General features: G+C 45.7%; 14 non-coding genes across 14 annotated transcripts; all 14 read right to left on the minus strand.

Moving 5' to 3' along the window:
- Positions 1–356: 356 nt before the first annotated feature.
- Positions 357–427, minus strand: trnag-gcc (transfer RNA glycine (anticodon GCC)). The gene has a single exon. It is a non-coding gene; the product is annotated as a tRNA-Gly (tRNA).
- Positions 428–1,831: 1,404 nt separating this feature from the next.
- trnag-gcc (transfer RNA glycine (anticodon GCC)) lies at positions 1,832–1,902 on the minus strand. The gene has a single exon. It is a non-coding gene; the product is annotated as a tRNA-Gly (tRNA).
- A 1,405-nt stretch (positions 1,903–3,307) lies between these two features.
- trnag-gcc (transfer RNA glycine (anticodon GCC)) lies at positions 3,308–3,378 on the minus strand. The gene has a single exon. It is a non-coding gene; the product is annotated as a tRNA-Gly (tRNA).
- Positions 3,379–4,783: 1,405 nt separating this feature from the next.
- trnag-gcc (transfer RNA glycine (anticodon GCC)) lies at positions 4,784–4,854 on the minus strand. The gene has a single exon. It is a non-coding gene; the product is annotated as a tRNA-Gly (tRNA).
- A 1,405-nt stretch (positions 4,855–6,259) lies between these two features.
- Positions 6,260–6,330, minus strand: trnag-gcc (transfer RNA glycine (anticodon GCC)). The gene has a single exon. It is a non-coding gene; the product is annotated as a tRNA-Gly (tRNA).
- Positions 6,331–7,734: 1,404 nt separating this feature from the next.
- Positions 7,735–7,805, minus strand: trnag-gcc (transfer RNA glycine (anticodon GCC)). Its single transcript has one exon. It is a non-coding gene; the product is annotated as a tRNA-Gly (tRNA).
- A 1,404-nt stretch (positions 7,806–9,209) lies between these two features.
- On the minus strand, positions 9,210–9,280 carry trnag-gcc (transfer RNA glycine (anticodon GCC)). Its single transcript has one exon. It is a non-coding gene; the product is annotated as a tRNA-Gly (tRNA).
- Positions 9,281–10,683: 1,403 nt separating this feature from the next.
- Positions 10,684–10,754, minus strand: trnag-gcc (transfer RNA glycine (anticodon GCC)). Its single transcript has one exon. It is a non-coding gene; the product is annotated as a tRNA-Gly (tRNA).
- A 1,404-nt stretch (positions 10,755–12,158) lies between these two features.
- trnag-gcc (transfer RNA glycine (anticodon GCC)) lies at positions 12,159–12,229 on the minus strand. Its single transcript has one exon. It is a non-coding gene; the product is annotated as a tRNA-Gly (tRNA).
- Positions 12,230–13,633: 1,404 nt separating this feature from the next.
- trnag-gcc (transfer RNA glycine (anticodon GCC)) lies at positions 13,634–13,704 on the minus strand. The gene has a single exon. It is a non-coding gene; the product is annotated as a tRNA-Gly (tRNA).
- Positions 13,705–15,108: 1,404 nt separating this feature from the next.
- Positions 15,109–15,179, minus strand: trnag-gcc (transfer RNA glycine (anticodon GCC)). The gene has a single exon. It is a non-coding gene; the product is annotated as a tRNA-Gly (tRNA).
- A 1,399-nt stretch (positions 15,180–16,578) lies between these two features.
- trnag-gcc (transfer RNA glycine (anticodon GCC)) lies at positions 16,579–16,649 on the minus strand. Its single transcript has one exon. It is a non-coding gene; the product is annotated as a tRNA-Gly (tRNA).
- Positions 16,650–18,054: 1,405 nt separating this feature from the next.
- Positions 18,055–18,125, minus strand: trnag-gcc (transfer RNA glycine (anticodon GCC)). Its single transcript has one exon. It is a non-coding gene; the product is annotated as a tRNA-Gly (tRNA).
- Positions 18,126–19,529: 1,404 nt separating this feature from the next.
- Positions 19,530–19,600, minus strand: trnag-gcc (transfer RNA glycine (anticodon GCC)). Its single transcript has one exon. It is a non-coding gene; the product is annotated as a tRNA-Gly (tRNA).
- Between the last annotated feature and the right edge of the window lie 374 nt (positions 19,601–19,974).

Genomic DNA, 19,974 nt, shown 5'->3' on the forward strand with positions numbered 1-19,974 from the left:
CCACAGCTCGAGGAAACGGTACCGCCGCTCCTTTCTGCTCCTCCTTATTAAACTGCCGCCCAGACTTGCTCCCGCTCTTTCAACACCCGCTCATCTCTGCTGCCGTGCTGCAAACAGCCACTCCTGTGTGTTCTCGCTTTTTAAATTGCCTCTTCCCTCTGCTCGTGCTATTTGAAAAATAACTCAAATCCTTTACTCCCTCACGTTACAAGCGATCCTCACTGCTCCCGCTCTTTATACCGAAAGATATCTGTGCCCCCGCTCATTTAACAGCCGCTCCTCTCTGTGTACGCTCTTGAAACAGTCGGGAAGTTTAATTTTTAAATACACGCTTTCTGAAATACTTCCATAAACACTGCATTGGCCGGGAATCGAACCCGGGTCTCCCGCGTGGCAGGCGAGAATTCTACCCCTGAACCACCAATGCTCACGTTACGAACACATTCAAGTTTAAAGATAGTGCAATTAGTGTTTAATTTTTGTTAATAAAAGGCGAAGAACAACAAAGCACCTCATATTCTGAAGATAGAAACATAGAAACTTAGAAAGTAGGTGCAGGAGTAGGCCATTCGTCCCTTCCAGCCAGCACCACCATTCAATATGATCATGGCTGAGCATGCAACTTCACTTCCCCTTCCTGATTTCTCTCCATGCCCCTTGTTCACTTTAGCCGTAAGGGCCATATCTCACTGTCTTTTGAGTATATCTATCCAACTGGCTTCCACATCTTTCTGTGGTACAGAATTCCACAGGTTCACAATGATCTGAGTGAAGAAGATGCTCCTCGTGTCGGTCCTAAATGGTTTACACTTTATCCTTAGACAGTGACCGCTGGTACTGGGCTTCCTTTATTCGGACTGCGGGAACCTTTTTACGCCATCAAACCTGTCCATTCCCGACCAAATTTTAAATGTTTCTATGAGCTCCCCTCTCATTCTTCTAAATTCCAGCGAGTATAAGCCTCGTCGATCCAGTCTTTCTTCATGTCAGTCCTGCCATCCCTGGAATCAATCTGGTGAATATTCGCTACACTCCCTCAAAAGCAAGAATGTCCTTCCTCAGATTAGATGATCATAACTGCACACAATACTCAAGGTCTGGTCTCAGCAAGGTGCTGTACAAGTCTCCATGCTCCGATACCCTAATCTCCTCGCTATGGAGGCCAGCATGACATTTGGCTTCCTTTACTGCATGCTGTACCTGTATGTATGAATGACTTCAACGACTGATGTACCAAAATACCCAGGTCTCAATACCCCTCCGCTTTTACAAATCGGTCAACATTCAGATAACATTCTATCTTCAAGGTTTTGCCACCAACGTGGATAAACTCACACTTATCTTCATTATATGGCATCTGCCATCCACCGAATCTGTCCAATTCCGCTGCAGCCTCCTAGCAGCTCGCACTGCAACCCAGCTTGGTGTGATTTGCAAAGTTGGAGATGTGACATTGATGGAATTATTGAAAATCGCCACAGCTCGAGGAAACGGTACCGCCGCTCCTTTCTGCTCCTCCTTATTAAACTGCCGCCCAGACTTGCTCCCGCTCTTTCAACACCCGCTCATCTCTGCTGCCGTGCTGCAAACAGCCACTCCTGTGTGTCTCGCTTTTTAAATTGCCGCTTCCCTCTGCTCGTGCTATTTGAAAAATAACTCAAATCCTTTACTCCCTCACGTTACAAGCGATCCTCACTGCTCCCGCTCTTTATACCGAAGGATATCTGTGCCCCCGCTCATTTAACAGCCGCTCCTCTCTGTGTACGCTCTTGAAACAGTCGGGGAAGTTTAATTTTTAAATACACGCTTTCTGAAATACTTCCATAAACACTGCATTGGCCGGGAATCGAACCCGGGTCTCCCGCGTGGCAGGCGAGAATTCTACCCCTGAACCACCAATGCTCACATTACGGACACATTCAAGTTTAAATATAGTGCAATTAGTGTTTAATGTTTGTTAATAAAAGGCGAAGAACAACAAAGCACCTCATATTCTGAAGATAGAAACATAGAAACTTAGAAAGTAGGTGCAGGAGTAGGCCATTCGTCCCTTCCAGCCAGCACCACCATTCAATATGATCATGGCTGAGCATGCAACTTCACTTCCCCTTCCTGATTTCTCTCCATGCCCCTTGATCACTTTAGCCGTAAGGGCCATATCTCACTGTCTTTTGAGTATATCTATCCAACTGGCTTTCACATCTTTCTGTGGTACAGAATTCCACAGGTTCACAATGATCTGAGTGAAGAAGATGCTCCTCGTGTCGGTCCTAAATGGTTTACACTTTATCCTTAGACAGTGACCGCTGGTACTGGGCTTCCTTAATTCGGACTGCGGGAACCTTTTTACGCCATCAAACCTGTCCATTCCCGACCAAATTTTAAATGTTTCTATGAGCTCCCCTCTCATTCTTCTAAATTCCAGCGAGTATAAGCCTCGTCGATCCAGTCTTTCTTCATGTCAGTCCTGCCATCCCTGGAATCAATCTGGTGAATATTCGCTACACTCCCTCAAAAGCAAGAATGTCCTTCCTCAGATTAGATGATCATAACTGCACACAATACTCAAGGTCTGGTCTCAGCAAGGTGCTGTACAAGTCTCCATGCTCCGATACCCTAATCTCCTCGCTATGAAGGCCAGCATGACATTTGGCTTCCTTTACTGCATGCTGTACCTGTATGTATGAATGACTTCAACGACTGATGTACCAAAATACTCAGGTCTCAATACCCCTCCGCTTTTACAAATCGGTCAACATTCAGATAACATTCTACCTTCAAGGTTTTGCCACCAAAGTGGATAAACTCACACTTATCTTCATTATATGGCATCTGCCATCCACCTAATCTGTCCAATTCCGCTGCAGCCTCCTAGCAGCTCGCACTGCAACCCAGCTTGGTGTGATTTGCAAAGTTGGAGATATTACATTGATGGAATTATTGAAAATCGCCACAGCTCGAGGAAACGGTACCGCCGCTCCTTTCTGCTCCTCCTTATTAAACTGCCGCCCAGACTTGCTCCCGCTCTTTCAACACCCGCTCATCTCTGCTGCCGTGCTGCAAACAGCCAATCCTGTGTGTTCTCGCTTTTTAAATTGCCGCTTCCCTCTGCTCGTGCTATTTGAAAAATAACTCAAATCCTTTACTCCCTCACGTTACAAGCGATCCTCACTGCTCCCGCTCTTTATACCGAAGGATATCTTTGCCCCCGCTCATTTAACAGCCGCTCCTCTCTGTGTACGCTCTTGAAACAGTCGGGGAAGTTTAATTTTTAAATACACGCTTTCTGAAATACTTCCATAAACACTGCATTGGCCGGGAATCGAACCCGGGTCTCCCGCGTGGCAGGCGAGAATTCTACCCCTGAACCACCAATGCTCACATTACGAACACATTCAAGTTTAAAGATAGTGCAATTAGTGTTTAATTTTTGTTAATAAAAGGCGAAGAACAACAAAGCACCTCATATTCTGAAGATAGAAACATAGAAACTTAGAAAGTAGGTGCAGGAGTAGGCCATTCGTCCCTTCCAGCCAGCACCACCATTCAATATGATCATGGCTGAGCATGCAACTTCACTTCCCCTTCCTGATTTCTCTCCATGCCCCTTGATCACTTTAGCCGTAAGGGCCATATCTCACTGTCTTTTGAGTATATCTATCCAACTGGCTTCCACATCTTTCTGTGGTACAGAATTCCACAGGTTCACAATGATCTGAGTGAAGAAGATGCTCCTCGTGTCGGTCCTAAATGGTTTACACTTTATCCTTAGACAGTGACCGCTGGTACTGGGCTTCCTTTATTCGGACTGCGGGAACCTTTTTACGCCATCAAACCTGTCCATTCCCGACCAAATTTTAAATGTTTCTATGAGCTCCCCTCTCATTCTTCTAAATTCCAGCGAGTATAAGCCTCGTCGATCCAGTCTTTCTTCATGTCAGTCCTGCCATCCCTGGAATCAATCTGGTGAATATTCGCTACACTCCCTCAAAAGCAAGAATGTCCTTCCTCAGATTAGATGATCATAACTGCACACAATACTCAAGGTCTGGTCTCAGCAAGGTGCTGTACAAGTCTCCATGCTCCGATACCCTAATCTCCTCGCTATGAAGGCCAGCATGACATTTGGCTTCCTTTACTGCATGCTGTACCTGTATGTATGAATGACTTCAACGACTGATGTACCAAAATACCCAGGTCTCAATACCCCTCCGCTTTTACAAATCGGTCAACATTCAGATAACATTCTACCTTCAAGGTTTTGCCACCAAAGTGGATAAACTCACACTTATCTTCATTATATGGCATCTGCCATCCACCGAATCTGTCCAATTCCGCTGCAGCCTCCTAGCAGCTCGCACTGCAACCCAGCTTGGTGTGATTTGCAAAGTTGGAGATATTACATTGATGGAATTATTGAAAATCGCCACAGCTCGAGGAAACGGTACCGCCGCTCCTTTCTGCTCCTCCTTATCAAACTGCCGCCCAGACTTGCTCCCGCTCTTTCAACACCCGCTCATCTCTGCTGCCGTGCTGCAAACAGCCACTCCTGTGTGTTCTCGCTTTTTAAATTGCCGCTTCCCTCTGCTCGTGCTATTTGAAAAATAACTCAAATCCTTTACTCCCTCACGTTACAAGCGATCCTCACTGCTCCCGCTCTTTATACCGAAGGATATCTTTGCCCCCGCTCATTTAACAGCCGCTCCTCTCTGTGTACGCTCTTGAAACAGTCGGGGAAGTTTAATTTTTAAATACACGCTTTCTGAAATACTTCCATAAACACTGCATTGGCCGGGAATCGAACCCGGGTCTCCCGCGTGGCAGGCGAGAATTCTACCCCTGAACCACCAATGCTCACATTACGAACACATTCAAGTTTAAAGATAGTGCAATTAGTGTTTAATTTTTGTTAATAAAAGGCGAAGAACAACAAAGCACCTCATATTCTGAAGATAGAAACATAGAAACTTAGAAAGTAGGTGCAGGAGTAGGCCATTCGTCCCTTCCAGCCAGCACCACCATTCAATATGATCATGGCTGAGCATGCAACTTCACTTCCCCTTCCTGATTTCTCTCCATGCCCCTTGATCACTTTAGCCGTAAGGGCCATATCTCACTGTCTTTTGAGTATATCTATCCAACTGGCTTCCACATCTTTCTGTGGTACAGAATTCCACAGGTTCACAATGATCTGAGTGAAGAAGATGCTCCTCGTGTCGGTCCTAAATGGTTTACACTTTATCCTTAGACAGTGACCGCTGGTACTGGGCTTCCTTTATTCGGACTGCGGGAACCTTTTTACGCCATCAAACCTGTCCATTCCCGACCAAATTTTAAATGTTTCTATGAGCTCCCCTCTCATTCTTCTAAATTCCAGCGAGTATAAGCCTCGTCGATCCAGTCTTTCTTCATGTCAGTCCTGCCATCCCTGGAATCAATCTGGTGAATATTCGCTACACTCCCTCAAAAGCAAGAATGTCCTTCCTCAGATTAGATGATCATAACTGCACACAATACTCAAGGTCTGGTCTCAGCAAGGTGCTGTACAAGTCTCCATGCTCCGATACCCTAATCTCCTCGCTATGAAGGCCAGCATGACATTTGGCTTCCTTTACTGCATGCTGTACCTGTATGTATGAATGACTTCAACGACTGATGTACCAAAATACCCAGGTCTCAATACCCCTCCGCTTTTACAAATCGGTCAACATTCAGATAACATTCTACCTTCAAGGTTTTGCCACCAAAGTGGATAAACTCACACTTATCTTCATTATATGGCATCTGCCATCCACCGAATCTGTCCAATTCCGCTGCAGCCTCCTAGCAGCTCGCACTGCAACCCAGCTTGGTGTGATTTGCAAAGTTGGAGATATTACATTGATGGAATTATTGAAAATCGCCACAGCTCGAGGAAACGGTACCGCCGCTCCTTTCTGCTCCTCCTTATCAAACTGCCGCCCAGACTTGCTCCCGCTCTTTCAACACCCGCTCATCTCTGCTGCCGTGCTGCAAACAGCCACTCCTGTGTGTTCTCGCTTTTTAAATTGCCGCTTCCCTCTGCTCGTGCTATTTGAAAAATAACTCAAATCCTTTACTCCCTCACGTTACAAGCGATCCTCACTGCTCCCGCTCTTTATACCGAAGGATATCTGTGCCCCCGCTCATTTAACAGCCGCTCCTCTCTGTGTACGCTCTTGAAACAGTCGGGGAAGTTTAATGTTTAAATACACGCTTTCTGAAATACTTCCATAAACACTGCATTGGCCGGGAATCGAACCCGGGTCTCCCGCGTGGCAGGCGAGAATTCTACCCCTGAACCACCAATGCTCACATTACGAACACATTCAAGTTTAAAGATAGTGCAATTAGTGTTTAATTTTTGTTAATAAAAGGCGAAGAACAACAAAGCACCTCATATTCTGAAGATAGAAACATAGAAACTTAGAAAGTAGGTGCAGGAGTAGGCCATTCGTCCCTTCCAGCCAGCACCACCATTCAATATGATCATGGCTGAGCATGCAACTTCACTTCCCCTTCCTGATTTCTCTCCATGCCCCTTGATCACTTTAGCCGTAAGGGCCATATCTCACTGTCTTTTGAGTATATCTATCCAACTGGCTTCCACATCTTTCTGTGGTACAGAATTCCACAGGTTCACAATGATCTGAGTGAAGAAGATGCTCCTCGTGTCGGTCCTAAATGGTTTACACTTTATCCTTAGACAGTGACCGCTGGTACTGGGCTTCCTTTATTCGGACTGCGGGAACCTTTTTACGCCATCAAACCTGTCCATTCCCGACCAAATTTTAAATGTTTCTATGAGCTCCCCTCTCATTCTTCTAAATTCCAGCGAGTATAAGCCTCGTCGATCCAGTCTTTCTTCATGTCAGTCCTGCCATCCCTGGAATCAATCTGGTGAATATTCGCTACACTCCCTCAAAAGCAAGAATGTCCTTCCTCAGATTAGATGATCATAACTGCACACAATACTCAAGGTCTGGTCTCAGCAAGGTGCTGTACAAGTCTCCATGCTCCGATACCCTAATCTCCTCGCTATGAAGGCCAGCATGACATTTGGCTTCCTTTACTGCATGCTGTACCTGTATGTATGAATGACTTCAACGACTGATGTACCAAAATACCCAGGTCTCAATACCCCTCCGCTTTTACAAATCGGTCAACATTCAGATAACATTCTACCTTCAAGGTTTTGCCACCAACGTGGATAAACTCACACTTATCTTCATTATATGGCATCTGCCATCCACCGAATCTGTCCAATTCCGCTGCAGCCTCCTAGCAGCTCGCACTGCAACCCAGCTTGGTGTGATTTGCAAAGTTGGAGATATTACATTGATGGAATTATTGAAAATCGCCACAGCTCGAGGAAACGGTACCGCCGCTCCTTTCTGCTCCTCCTTATTAAACTGCCGCCCAGACTTGCTCCCGCTCTTTCAACACCCGCTCATCTCTGCAGCCGTGCTGCAAACAGCCACTCCTGTGTGTTCTCGCTTTTTAAATTGCCGCTTCCCTCTGCTCGTGCTATTTGAAAAATAACTCAAATCCTTTACTCCCTCACGTTACAAGCGATCCTCACTGCTCCCGCTCTTTATACCGAAGGATATCTGTGCCCCCGCTCATTTAACAGCCGCTCCTCTCTGTGTGCGCTCTTGAAACAGTCGGGAAGTTCAATTTTTAAATACACGCTTTCTGAAATACTTCCATAAACACTGCATTGGCCGGGAATCGAACCCGGGTCTCCCGCGTGGCAGGCGAGAATTCTACCCCTGAACCATCAATGCTCACGTTACGAACGCATTCAAGTTTAAAGATAGTGCAATTAGTGTTTAATTTTTGTTAATAAAAGGCGAAGAACAACAAAGCACCTCATATTCTGAAGAGAGAAACATAGAAACTTAGAAAGTAGGTGCAGGATTAGGCCATTCGTCCCTTCCAGCCAGCACCACCATTCAATATGATCATGGCTGAGCATGCAACTTCACTTCCCCTTCCTGATTTCTCTCCATGCCCCTTGATCACTTTAGCCGTAAGGGCCATATCTCACTGTCTTTTGAGTATATCTATCCAACTGGCTTCCACATCTTTCTGTGGTACAGAATTCCACAGGTTCACAATGATCTGAGTGAAGAAGATGCTCCTCGTGTCGGTCCTAAATGGTTTACACTTTATCCTTAGACAGTGACCGCTGGTACTGGGCTTCCTTTATTCGGACTGCGGGAACCTTTTTACGCCATCAAACCTGTCCATTCCCGACCAAATTTTAAATGTTTCTATGAGCTCCCCTCTCATTCTTCTAAATTCCAGCGAGTATAAGCCTCGTCGATCCAGTCTTTCTTCATGTCAGTCCTGCCATCCCTGGAATCAATCTGGTGAATATTCGCTACACTCCCTCAAAAGCAAGAATGTCCTTCCTCAGATTAGATGATCATAACTGCACACAATACTCAAGGTCTGGTCTCAGCAAGGTGCTGTACAAGTCTCCATGCTCCGATACCCTAATCTCCTCGCTATGAAGGCCAGCATGACATTTGGCTTCCTTTACTGCATGCTGTACCTGTATGTATGAATGACTTCAACGACTGATGTACCAAAATACCCAGGTCTCAATACCCCTCCGCTTTTACAAATCGGTCAACATTCAGATAACATTCTACCTTCAAGGTTTTGCCACCAAAGTGGATAAACTCACACTTATCTTCATTATATGGCATCTGCCATCCACCGAATCTGTCCAATTCCGCTGCAGCCTCCTAGCAGCTCGCACTGCAACCCAGCTTGGTGTGATTTGCAAAGTTGGAGATATTACATTGATGGAATTATTGAAAATCGCCACAGCTCGAGGAAACGGTACCGCCGCTCCTTTCTGCTCCTCCTTATTAAACTGCCGCCCAGACTTGCTCCCGCTCTTTCAACACCCGCTCATCTCTGCTGCCGTGCTGCAAACAGCCACTCCTGTGTGTTCTCGCTTTTTAAATTGCCGCTTCCCTCTGCTCGTGCTATTTGAAAAATAACTCAAATCCTTTACTCCCTCACGTTACAAGCGATCCTCACTGCTCCCGCTCTTTGTACCGAAGGATATCTGTGCCCCCGCTCATTTAACAGCCGCTCCTCTCTGTGTACGCTCTTGAAACAGTCGGGAAGTTTAATTTTTAAATACACGCTTTCTGAAATACTTCCATAAACACTGCATTGGCCGGGAATCGAACCCGGGTCTCCCGCGTGGCAGGCGAGAATTCTACCCCTGAACCACCAATGCTCACATTACGAACACATTCAAGTTTAAAGATAGTGCAATTAGTGTTTAATTTTTGTTAATAAAAGGCGAAGAACAACAAAGCACCTCATATTCTGAAGATAGAAACATAGAAACTTAGAAAGTAGGTGCAGGAGTAGGCCATTCGTCCCTTCCAGCCAGCACCACCATTCAATATGATCATGGCTGAGCATGCAACTTCACTTCCCCTTCCTGATTTCTCTCCATGCCCCTTGATCACTTTAGCCGTAAGGGCCATATCTCACTGTCTTTTGAGTATATCTATCCAACTGGCTTCCACATCTTTCTGTGGTACAGAATTCCACAGGTTCACAATGATCTGAGTGAAGAAGATGCTCCTCGTGTCGGTCCTAAACGGCTTACACTTTATCCTTAGACAGTGACCGCTGGTACTGGGCTTCCTTTATTCGGACTGCGGGAACCTTTTTACGCCATCAAACCTGTCCATTCCCGACCAAATTTTAAATGTTTCTATGAGCTCCCCTCTCATTCTTCTAAATTCCAGCGAGTATAAGCCTCGTCGATCCAGTCTTTCTTCATGTCAGTCCTGCCATCCCTGGAATCAATCTGGTGAATATTCGCCACACTCCCTCAAAAGCAAGAATGTCCTTCCTCAGATTAGATGATCATAACTGCACACAATACTCAAGGTCTGGTCTCAGCAAGGTGCTGTACAAGTCTCCATGCTCCGATACCCTAATCTCCTCGCTATGAAGGCCAGCATGACATTTGGCTTCCTTTACTGCATGCTGTACCTGTATGTATGAATGACTTCAACGACTGATGTACCAAAATACCCAGGTCTCAATACCCCTCCGCTTTTACAAATCGGTCAACATTCAGATAACATTCTACCTTCAAGGTTTTGCCACCAAAGTGGATAAACTCACACTTATCTTCATTATATGGCATCTGCCATCCACCTAATCTGTCCAATTCCGCTGCAGCCTCCTCGCAGCTCGCACTGCAACCCAGCTTGGTGTGATTTGCAAAGTTGGAGATATTATATTGATGGAATTATTGAAAATCGCCACAGCTCGAGGAAACGGTACCGCCGCTCCTTTCTGCTCCTCCTTATTAAACTGCCGCCCAGACTTGCTCCCGCTCTTTCAACACCCGCTCATCTCTGCTGCCGTGCTGCAAACAGCCACTCCTGTGTGTCTCGCTTTTTAAATTGCTGCTTCCCTCTGCTCGTGCTATTTGAAAAATAACTCAAATCCTTTGCTCCCTCACGTTACAAGCGATCCTCACTGCTCCCGCTCTTTGCACCGAAGGATATCTGTGCCCCCGCTCATTCAACAGCCGCTCCTCTCTGTGTACGCTCTTGAAACAGTCGGGAAGTTTAATTTTTAAATGCACGCTTTCTGAAATACTTCCATAAACACTGCATTGGCCGGGAATCGAACCCGGGTCTCCCGCGTGGCAGGCGAGAATTCTATCCCTGAACCACCAATGCTCACATTACGAACACATTCAAGTTTAAAGATAGTGCAATTAGTGTTTAATTTGTGTTAATAAAAGGCGAAGAACAACAAAGCACCTCATATTCTGAAGATAGAAACATAGAAACTTAGAAAGTAGGTGCAGGAGTAGGCCATTCGTCCCTTCCAGCCAGCACCACCATTCAATATGATCATGGCTGAGCATGCAACTTCACTTCCCCTTCCTGATTTCTCTCCATGCCCCTTGATCACTTTAGCCGTAAGGGCCATATCTCACTGTCTTTTGAGTATATCTATCCAACTGGCTTCCACATCTTTCTGTGGTACAGAATTCCACAGGTTCACAATGATCTGAGTGAAGAAGATGCTCCTCGTGTCGGTCCTAAATGGCTTACACTTTATCCTTAGACAGTGACCGCTGGTACTGGGCTTCCTTTATTCGGACTGCGGGAACCTTTTTACGCCATCAAACCTGTCCATTCCCGACCAAATTTTAAATGTTTCTATGAGCTCCCCTCTCATTCTTCTAAATTCCAGCGAGTATAAGCCTCGTCGATCCAGTCTTTCTAGATGTCAGTCCTGCCATCCCTGGAATCAATCTGGTGAATATTCGCTACACTCCCTCAAAAGCAAGAATGTCCTTCCTCAGATTAGATGATCATAACTGCACACAATACTCAAGGTCTGGTCTCAGCAAGGTGCTGTACAAGTCTCCATGCTCCGATACCCTAATCTCCTCGCTATGAAGGCCAGCATGACATTTGGCTTCCTTTACTGCATGCTGTACCTGTATGTATGAATGACTTCAACGACTGATGTACCAAAATACCCAGGTCTCAATACCCCTCCGCTTTTACAAATCGGTCAACATTCAGATAACATTCTACCTTCAAGGTTTTGCCACCAAAGTGGATAAACTCACACTTATCTTCATTATATGGCATCTGCCATCCACCGAATCTGTCCAATTCCGCTGCAGCCTCCTAGCAGCTCGCACTGCATCCCAGCTTGGTGTGATTTGCAAAGTTGGAGATATTACATTGATGGAATTATTGAAAATCGCCACAGCTCGAGGAAACGGTACCGCCGCTCCTTTCTGCTCCTCCTTATTAAACTGCCGCCCAGACTTGCTCCCGCTCTTTCAACACCCGCTCATCTCTGCTGCCGTGCTGCAAACAGCCACTCCTGTGTGTTCTCGCTTTTTAAATTGCCGCTTCCCTCTGCTCGTGCTATTTGAAAAATAACTCAAATCCTTTACTCCCTCACGTTACAAGCGATCCTCACTGCTACCGCTCTTTATACCGAAGGATATCTGTGCCCCCGCTCATTTAACAGCCGCTCCTCTCTGTGTCCGCTCTTGAAACAGTCGGGAAGTTTAATTTTTAAATACACGCTTTCTGAAATACTTCCATAAACACTGCATTGGCCGGGAATCGAACCCGGGTCTCCCGCGTGGCAGGCGAGAATTCTACCCCTGAACCACCAATGCTCACGTTACGAACACATTCAAGTTTAAAGATAGTGCAATTAGTGTTTAATTTTTGTTAATAAAAGGCGAAGAACAACAAAGCACCTCATATTCTGAAGATAGAAACATAGAAACTTAGAAAGTAGGTGCAGGAGTTGGCCATTCGTCCCTTCCAGCCAGCACCACCATTCAATATGATCATGGCTGAGCATGCAACTTCACTTCCCCTTCCTGATTTCTCTCCATGCCCCTTGATCACTTTAGCCGTAAGGGCCATATCTCACTGTCTTTTGAGTATATCTATCCAACTGGCTTCCACATCTTTCTGTGGTACAGAATTCCACAGGTTCACAATGATCTGACTGAAGAAGATGCTCCTCGTGTCGGTCCTAAATGGCTTACACTTTATCTTTAGACAGTGACCGCTGGTACTGGGCTTCCTTTATTCGGACTGCGAGAACCTTTTTACGCCATCAAACCTGTCCATTCCCGACCAAATTTTAAATGTTTCTATAAGCTCCCCTCTCATTCTTCTAAATTCCAGCGAGTATAAGCCTCGTCGATCCAGTCTTTCTTCATGTCAGTCCTGCCATCCCTGGAATCAATCTGGTGAATATTCGCTACACTCCCTCAAAAGCAAGAATGTCCTTCCTCAGATTAGATGATCATAACTGCACACAATACTCAAGGTCTGGTCTCAGCAAGGTGCTGTACAAGTCTCCATGCTCCGATACCCTAATCTCCTCGCTATGAAGGCCAGCATGACATTTGGCTTCCTTTACTGCATGCTGTACCTGTATGTATGAATGACTTCAACGACTGATGTACCAAAATACCCAGGTCTCAATACCCCTCCGCTTTTACAAATCGGTCAACATTCAGATAACATTCTACCTTCAAGGTTTTGCCACCAAAGTGGATAAACTCACACTTATCTTCATTATATGGCATCTGCCATCCACCGAATCTGTCCAATTCCGCTGCAGCCTCCTCGCAGCTCGCACTGCAACCCAGCTTGGTGTGATTTGCAAAGTTGGAGATATTACATTGATGGAATTATTGAAAATCGCCACAGCTCGAGGAAACGGTACCGCCGCTCCTTTCTGCTCCTCCTTATTAAACTGCCGCCCAGACTTGCTCCCGCTCTTTCAACACCCGCTCATCTCTGCTGCCGTGCTGCAAACAGCCACTCCTGTGTGTTCTCGCTTTTTAAATTGCCGCTTCCCTCTGCTCGTGCTATTTGAAAAATAACTCAAATCCTTTACTCCCTCACGTTACAAGCGATCCTCACTGCTGTCGCTCTTTATACCGAAATATATCTGTGCCCCCGCTCATTTAACAGCCGCTCCTCTCTGTGTACGCTCTTGAAACAGTCGGGAAGTTTAATTTTTAAATACACGCTTTCTGAAATACTTCCATAAACACTGCATTGGCCGGGAATCGAACCCGGGTCTCCCGCGTGGCAGGCGAGAATTCTACCCCTGAACCACCAATGCTCACGTTACGAACACATTCAAGTTTAAAGATAGTGCAATTAGTGTTTAATTTTTGTTAATAAAAGGCGAAGAACAACAAAGCACCTCATATTCTGAAGATAGAAACATAGAAACTTAGAAAGTAGGTGCAGGAGTTGGCCATTCGTCCCTTCCAGCCAGCACCACCATTCAATATGATCATGGCTGAGCATGCAACATCACTTCCCCTTCCTGATTTCTCTCCATGCCCCTTGATCACTTTAGCCGTAAGGGCCATATCTCACTGTCTTTTGAGTATATCTATCCAACTGGCTTCCACATCTTTCTGTGGTACAGAATTCCACAGGTTCACAATGATCTGAGTGAAGAAGATGCTCCTCGTGTCGGTCCTAAATGGCTTACACTTTATCCTTAGACAGTGACCGCTGGTACTGGGCTTCCTTTATTCGGACTGCGGGAACCTTTTTACGCCATCAAACCTGTCCATTCCCGACCAAATTTTAAATGTTTCTATGAGCTCCCCTCTCATTCTTCTAAATTCCAGCGAGTATAAGCCTCGTCGATCCAGTCTTTCTTCATGTCAGTCCTGCCATCCCTGGAATCAATCTGGTGAATATTCGCTACACTCCCTCAAAAGCAAGAATGTCCTTCCTCAGATTAGATGATCATAACTGCACACAATACTCAAGGTCTGGTCTCAGCAAGGTGCTGTACAAGTCTCCATGCTCCGATACCCTAATCTCCTCGCTATGAAGGCCAGCATGACATTTGGCTTCCTTTACTGCATGCTGTACCTGTATGTATGAATGACTTCAACGACTGATGTACCAAAATACCCAGGTCTCAATACCCCTCCGCTTTTACAAATCGGTCAACATTCAGATAACATTCTACCTTCAAGGTTTTGCCACCAAAGTGGATAAACTCACACTTATCTTCATTATATGGCATCTGCCATCCACCGAATCTGTCCAATTCCGCTGCAGCCTCCTCGCAGCTCGCACTGCAACCCAGCTTGGTGTGATTTGCAAAGTTGGAGATATTACATTGATGGAATTATTGAAAATCGCCACAGCTCGAGGAAACGGTACCGCCGCTCCTTTCTGCTCCTCCTTATTAAACTGCCGCCCAGACTTGCTCCCGCTCTTTCAACACCCGCTCATCTCTGCTGCCGTGCTGCAAACAGCCACTCCTGTGTGTTCTCGCTTTTTAAATTGCCGCTTCCCTCTGCTCGTGCTATTTGAAAAATAACTCAAATCCTTTACTCCCTCACGTTACAAGCGATCCTCACTGCTCCCGCTCTTTATACCGAAAGATATCTGTGCCCCCGCTCATTTAACAGCCGCTCCTCTACGTGTACGCTCTTGAAACAGTCGGGAAGTTTAATTTTTAAATACACGCTTTCGGAAATACTTCCATAAACACTGCATTGGCCGGGAATCGAACCCGGGTCTCCCGCGTGGCAGGCGAGAATTCTATCCCTGAACCACCAATGCTCACATTACGAACACATTCAAGTTTAAAGATAGTGCAATTAGTGTTTAATTTTTGTTAATATAAGGCGAAGAACAACAAAGCACCTCATATTCTGAAGATAGAAACATAGAAACTTAGAAAGTAGGTGCAGGAGTAGGCCATTTGTCCCTTCCAGCCAGCACCACCATTCAATATGATCATGGCTGAGCATGCAACTTCACTTCCCCTTCCTGATTTCTCTCCATGCCCCTTGATCACTTTAGCCGTAAGGGCCATATCTCACTGTCTTTTGAGTATATCTATCCAACTGGCTTCCACATCTTTCTGTGGTACAGAATTCCACAGGTTCACAATGATCTGAGTGAAGAAGATGCTCCTCGTGTCGGTCCTAAATGGTTTACACTTTATCCTTAGACAGTGACCGCTGGTACTGGGCTTCCTTTATTCGGACTGCGGGAACCTTTTTACGCCATCAAACCTGTCCATTCCCGACCAAATTTTAAATGTTTCTATGAGCTCCCCTCTCATTCTTCTAAATTCCAGCGAGTATAAGCCTCGTCGATCCAGTCTTTCTTCATGTCAGTCCTGCCATCCCTGGAATCAATCTGGTGAATATTCGCTACACTCCCTCAAAAGCAAGAATGTCCTTCCTCAGATTAGATGATCATAACTGCACACAATACTCAAGGTCTCAGCAAGGTGCTGTACAAGTCTCCATGCTCCGATACCCTAATCTCCTCGCTATGAAGGCCAGCATGACATTTGGCTTCCTTTACTGCATGCTGTACCTGTATGTATGAATGACTTCAACGACTGATGTACCAAAATACCCAGGTCTCAATACCCCTCCGCTTTTACAAATCGGTCAACATTCAGATAACATTCTACCTTCAAGGTTTTGCCACCAAAGTGGATAAACTCACACTTATCTTCATTATATGGCATCTGCCATCCACCGAATCTGTCCAATTCCGCTGCAGCCTCCTAGCAGCTCGCACTGCAACCCAGCTTGGTGTGATTTGCAAAGTTGGAGATATTACATTGATGGAATTATTGAAAATCGCCACAGCTCGAGGAAACGGTACCGCCGCTCCTTTCTGCTCCTCCTTATTAAACTGCCGCCCAGACTTGCTCCCGCTCTTTCAACACCCGCTCATCTCTGCTGCCGTGCTGCAAACAGCCACTCCTGTGTGTTCTCGCTTTTTAAATTGCCGCTTCCCTCTGCTCGTGCTATTTGAAAAATAACTCAAATCCTTTACTCCCTCACGTTACAAGCGATCCTCACTGCTGTCGCTCTTTATACCGAAAGATATCTGTGCCCCCGCTCATTTAACAGCCGCTCCTCTCTGTGTACGCTCTTGAAACAGTCGGGAAGTTTAATTTTTAAATACACGCTTTCTGAAATACTTCCATAAACACTGCATTGGCCGGGAATCGAACCCGGGTCTCCCGCGTGGCAGGCGAGAATTCTACCCCTGAACCACCAATGCTCACGTTACGAACACATTCAAGTTTAAAGATAGTGCAATTAGTGTTTAATTTTTGTTAATAAAAGGCGAAGAACAACAAAGCACCTCATATTCTGAAGATAGAAACATAGAAACTTAGAAAGTAGGTGCAGGAGTAGGCCATTTGTCCCTTCCAGCCAGCACCACCATTCAATATGATCATGGCTGAGCATGCAACTTCACTTCCCCTTCCTGATTTCTCTCCATGCCCCTTGATCACTTTAGCCGTAAGGGCCATATCTCACTGTCTTTTGAGTATATCTATCCAACTGGCTTCCACATCTTTCTGTGGTACAGAATTCCACAGGTTCACAATGATCTGAGTGAAGAAGATGCTCCTAGTGTCGGTCCTAAATGGCTTACACTTTATCCTTAGACAGTGACCGCTGGTACTGGGCTTCCTTTATTCGGACTGCGGGAACCTTTTTACGCCATCAAACCTGTCTATTCCCGACCAAATTTTAAATGTTTCTATGAGCTCCCCTCTCATTCTTCTAAATTCCAGCGAGTATAAGCCTCGTCGATCCAGTCTTTCTTCATGTCAGTCCTGCCATCCCTGGAATCAATCTGGTGAATATTCGCTACACTCCCTCAAAAGCAAGAATGTCCTTCCTCAGATTAGATGATCATAACTGCACACAATACTCAAGGTCTGGTCTCAGCAAGGTGCTGTACAAGTCTCCATGCTCCGATACCCTAATCTCCTCGCTATGAAGGCCAGCATGACATTTGGCTTCCTTTACTGCATGCTGTACCTGTATGTATGAATGACTTCAACGACTGATGTACCAAAATACCCAGGTCTCAATACCCCTCCGCTTTTACAAATCGGTCAACATTCAGATAACATTCTACCTTCAAGGTTTTGCCACCAAAGTGGATAAACTCACACTTATCTTCATTATATGGCATCTGCCATCCACCGAATCTGTCCAATTCCGCTGCAGCCTCCTCGCAGCTCGCACTGCAACCCAGCTTGGTGTGATTTGCAAAGTTGGAGATATTACATTGATGGAATTATTGAAAATCGCCACAGCTCGAGGAAACGGTACCGCCGCTCCTTTCTGCTCCTCCTTATCAAACTGCCCGCCCAGACTTGCTCCCGCTCTTTCAACACCCGCTCATCTCTGCTGCCGTGCTGCAAACAGCCACTCCTGTGTGTTCTCGCTTTTTAAATTGCCGCTTCCCTCTGCTCGTGCTATTTGAAAAATAACTCAAATCCTTTACTCCCTCACGTTACAAGCGATCCTCACTGCTGTCGCTCTTTATACCGAAATATATCTGTGCCCCCGCTCATTTAACAGCCGCTCCTCTCTGTGTACGCTCTTGAAACAGTCGGGAAGTTTAATTTTTAAATACACGCTTTCTGAAATACTTCCATAAACACTGCATTGGCCGGGAATCGAACCCGGGTCTCCCGCGTGGCAGGCGAGAATTCTACCCCTGAACCACCAATGCTCACGTTACGAACACATTCAAGTTTAAAGATAGTGCAATTAGTGTTTAATTTTTGTTAATAAAAGGCGAAGAACAACAAAGCACCTCATATTCTGAAGATAGAAACATAGAAACTTAGAAAGTAGGTGCAGGAGTTGGCCATTCGTCCCTTCCAGCCAGCACCACCATTCAATATGATCATGGCTGAGCATGCAACATCACTTCCCCTTCCTGATTTCTCTCCATGCCCCTTGATCACTTTAGCCGTAAGGGCCATATCTCACTGTCTTTTGAGTATATCTATCCAACTGGCTTCCACATCTTTCTGTGGTACAGAATTCCACAGGTTCACAATGATCTGAGTGAAGAAGATGCTCCTCGTGTCGGTCCTAAATGGCTTACACTTTATCCTTAGACAGTGACCGCTGGTACTGGGCTTCCTTTATTCGGACTGCGGGAACCTTTTTACGCCATCAAACCTGTCCATTCCCGACCAAATTTTAAATGTTTCTATGAGCTCCCCTCTCATTCTTCTAAATTCCAGCGAGTATAAGCCTCGTCGATCCAGTCTTTCTTCATGTCAGTCCTGCCATCCTTGGAATCAATCTGGTGAATATTCGCTACACTCCCTCAAAAGCAAGAATGTCCTTCCTCAGATTAGATGATCATAACTGCACACAATACTCAAGGTCTGGTCTCAGCAAGGTGCTGTACAAGTCTCCATGCTCCGATACCCTAATCTCCTCGCTATGAAGGCCAGCATGACATTTGGCTTCCTTTACTGCATGCTGTACCTGTATGTATGAATGACTTCAACGACTGATGTACCAAAATACCCAGGTCTCAATACCCCTCCGCTTTTACAAATCGGTCAACATTCAGATAACATTCTACCTTCAAGGTTTTGCCACCAAAGTGGATAAACTCACACTTATCTTCATTATATGGCATCTGCCATCCACCGAATCTGTCCAATTCCGCTGCAGCCTCCTAGCAGCTCGCACTGCAACCCAGCTTGGTGTGATTTGCAAAGATGGAGATATTACATTGATGGAATTATTGAAAATCGCCACAGCTCGAGGAAACGGTACCGCCGCTCCTTTCTGCTCCTCCTTATTAAACTGCCGCCCAGACTTGCTCCCGCTCTTTCAACACCCGCTCATCTCTGCTGCCGTGCTGCAAACAGCCACTCCTGTGTGTTCTCGCTTTTTAAATTGCCGCTTCCCTCTGCTCGTGCTATTTGAAAAATAACTCAAATCCTTTACTCCCTCACGTTACAAGCGATCCTCACTGCTCCCGCTCTTTATACCGAAAGATATCTGTGCCCCCGCTCATTTAACAGCCGCTCCTCTACGTGTACGCTCTTGAAACAGTCGGGAAGTTTAATTTTTAAATACACGCTTTCGGAAATACTTCCATAAACACTGCATTGGCCGGGAATCGAACCCGGGTCTCCCGCGTGGCAGGCGAGAATTCTATCCCTGAACCACCAATGCTCACATTACGAACACATTCAAGTTTAAAGATAGTGCAATTAGTGTTTAATTTTTGTTAATATAAGGCGAAGAACAACAAAGCACCTCATATTCTGAAGATAGAAACATAGAAACTTAGAAAGTAGGTGCAGGAGTAGGCCATTTGTCCCTTCCAGCCAGCACCACCATTCAATATGATCATGGCTGAGCATGCAACTTCACTTCCCCTTCCTGATTTCTCTCCATGCCCCTTGATCACTTTAGCCGTAAGGGCCATATCTCACTGTCTTTTGAGTATATCTATCCAACTGGCTTCCACATCTTTCTGTGGTACAGAATTCCACAGGTTCACAATGATCTGAGTGAAGAAGATGCTCCTCGTGTCGGTCCTAAAT

Source organism: Pristiophorus japonicus, unplaced genomic scaffold (assembly GCF_044704955.1).
Source record: "Pristiophorus japonicus isolate sPriJap1 unplaced genomic scaffold, sPriJap1.hap1 HAP1_SCAFFOLD_270, whole genome shotgun sequence".
Classification (NCBI taxonomy): Eukaryota; Metazoa; Chordata; class Chondrichthyes; family Pristiophoridae; genus Pristiophorus; species Pristiophorus japonicus.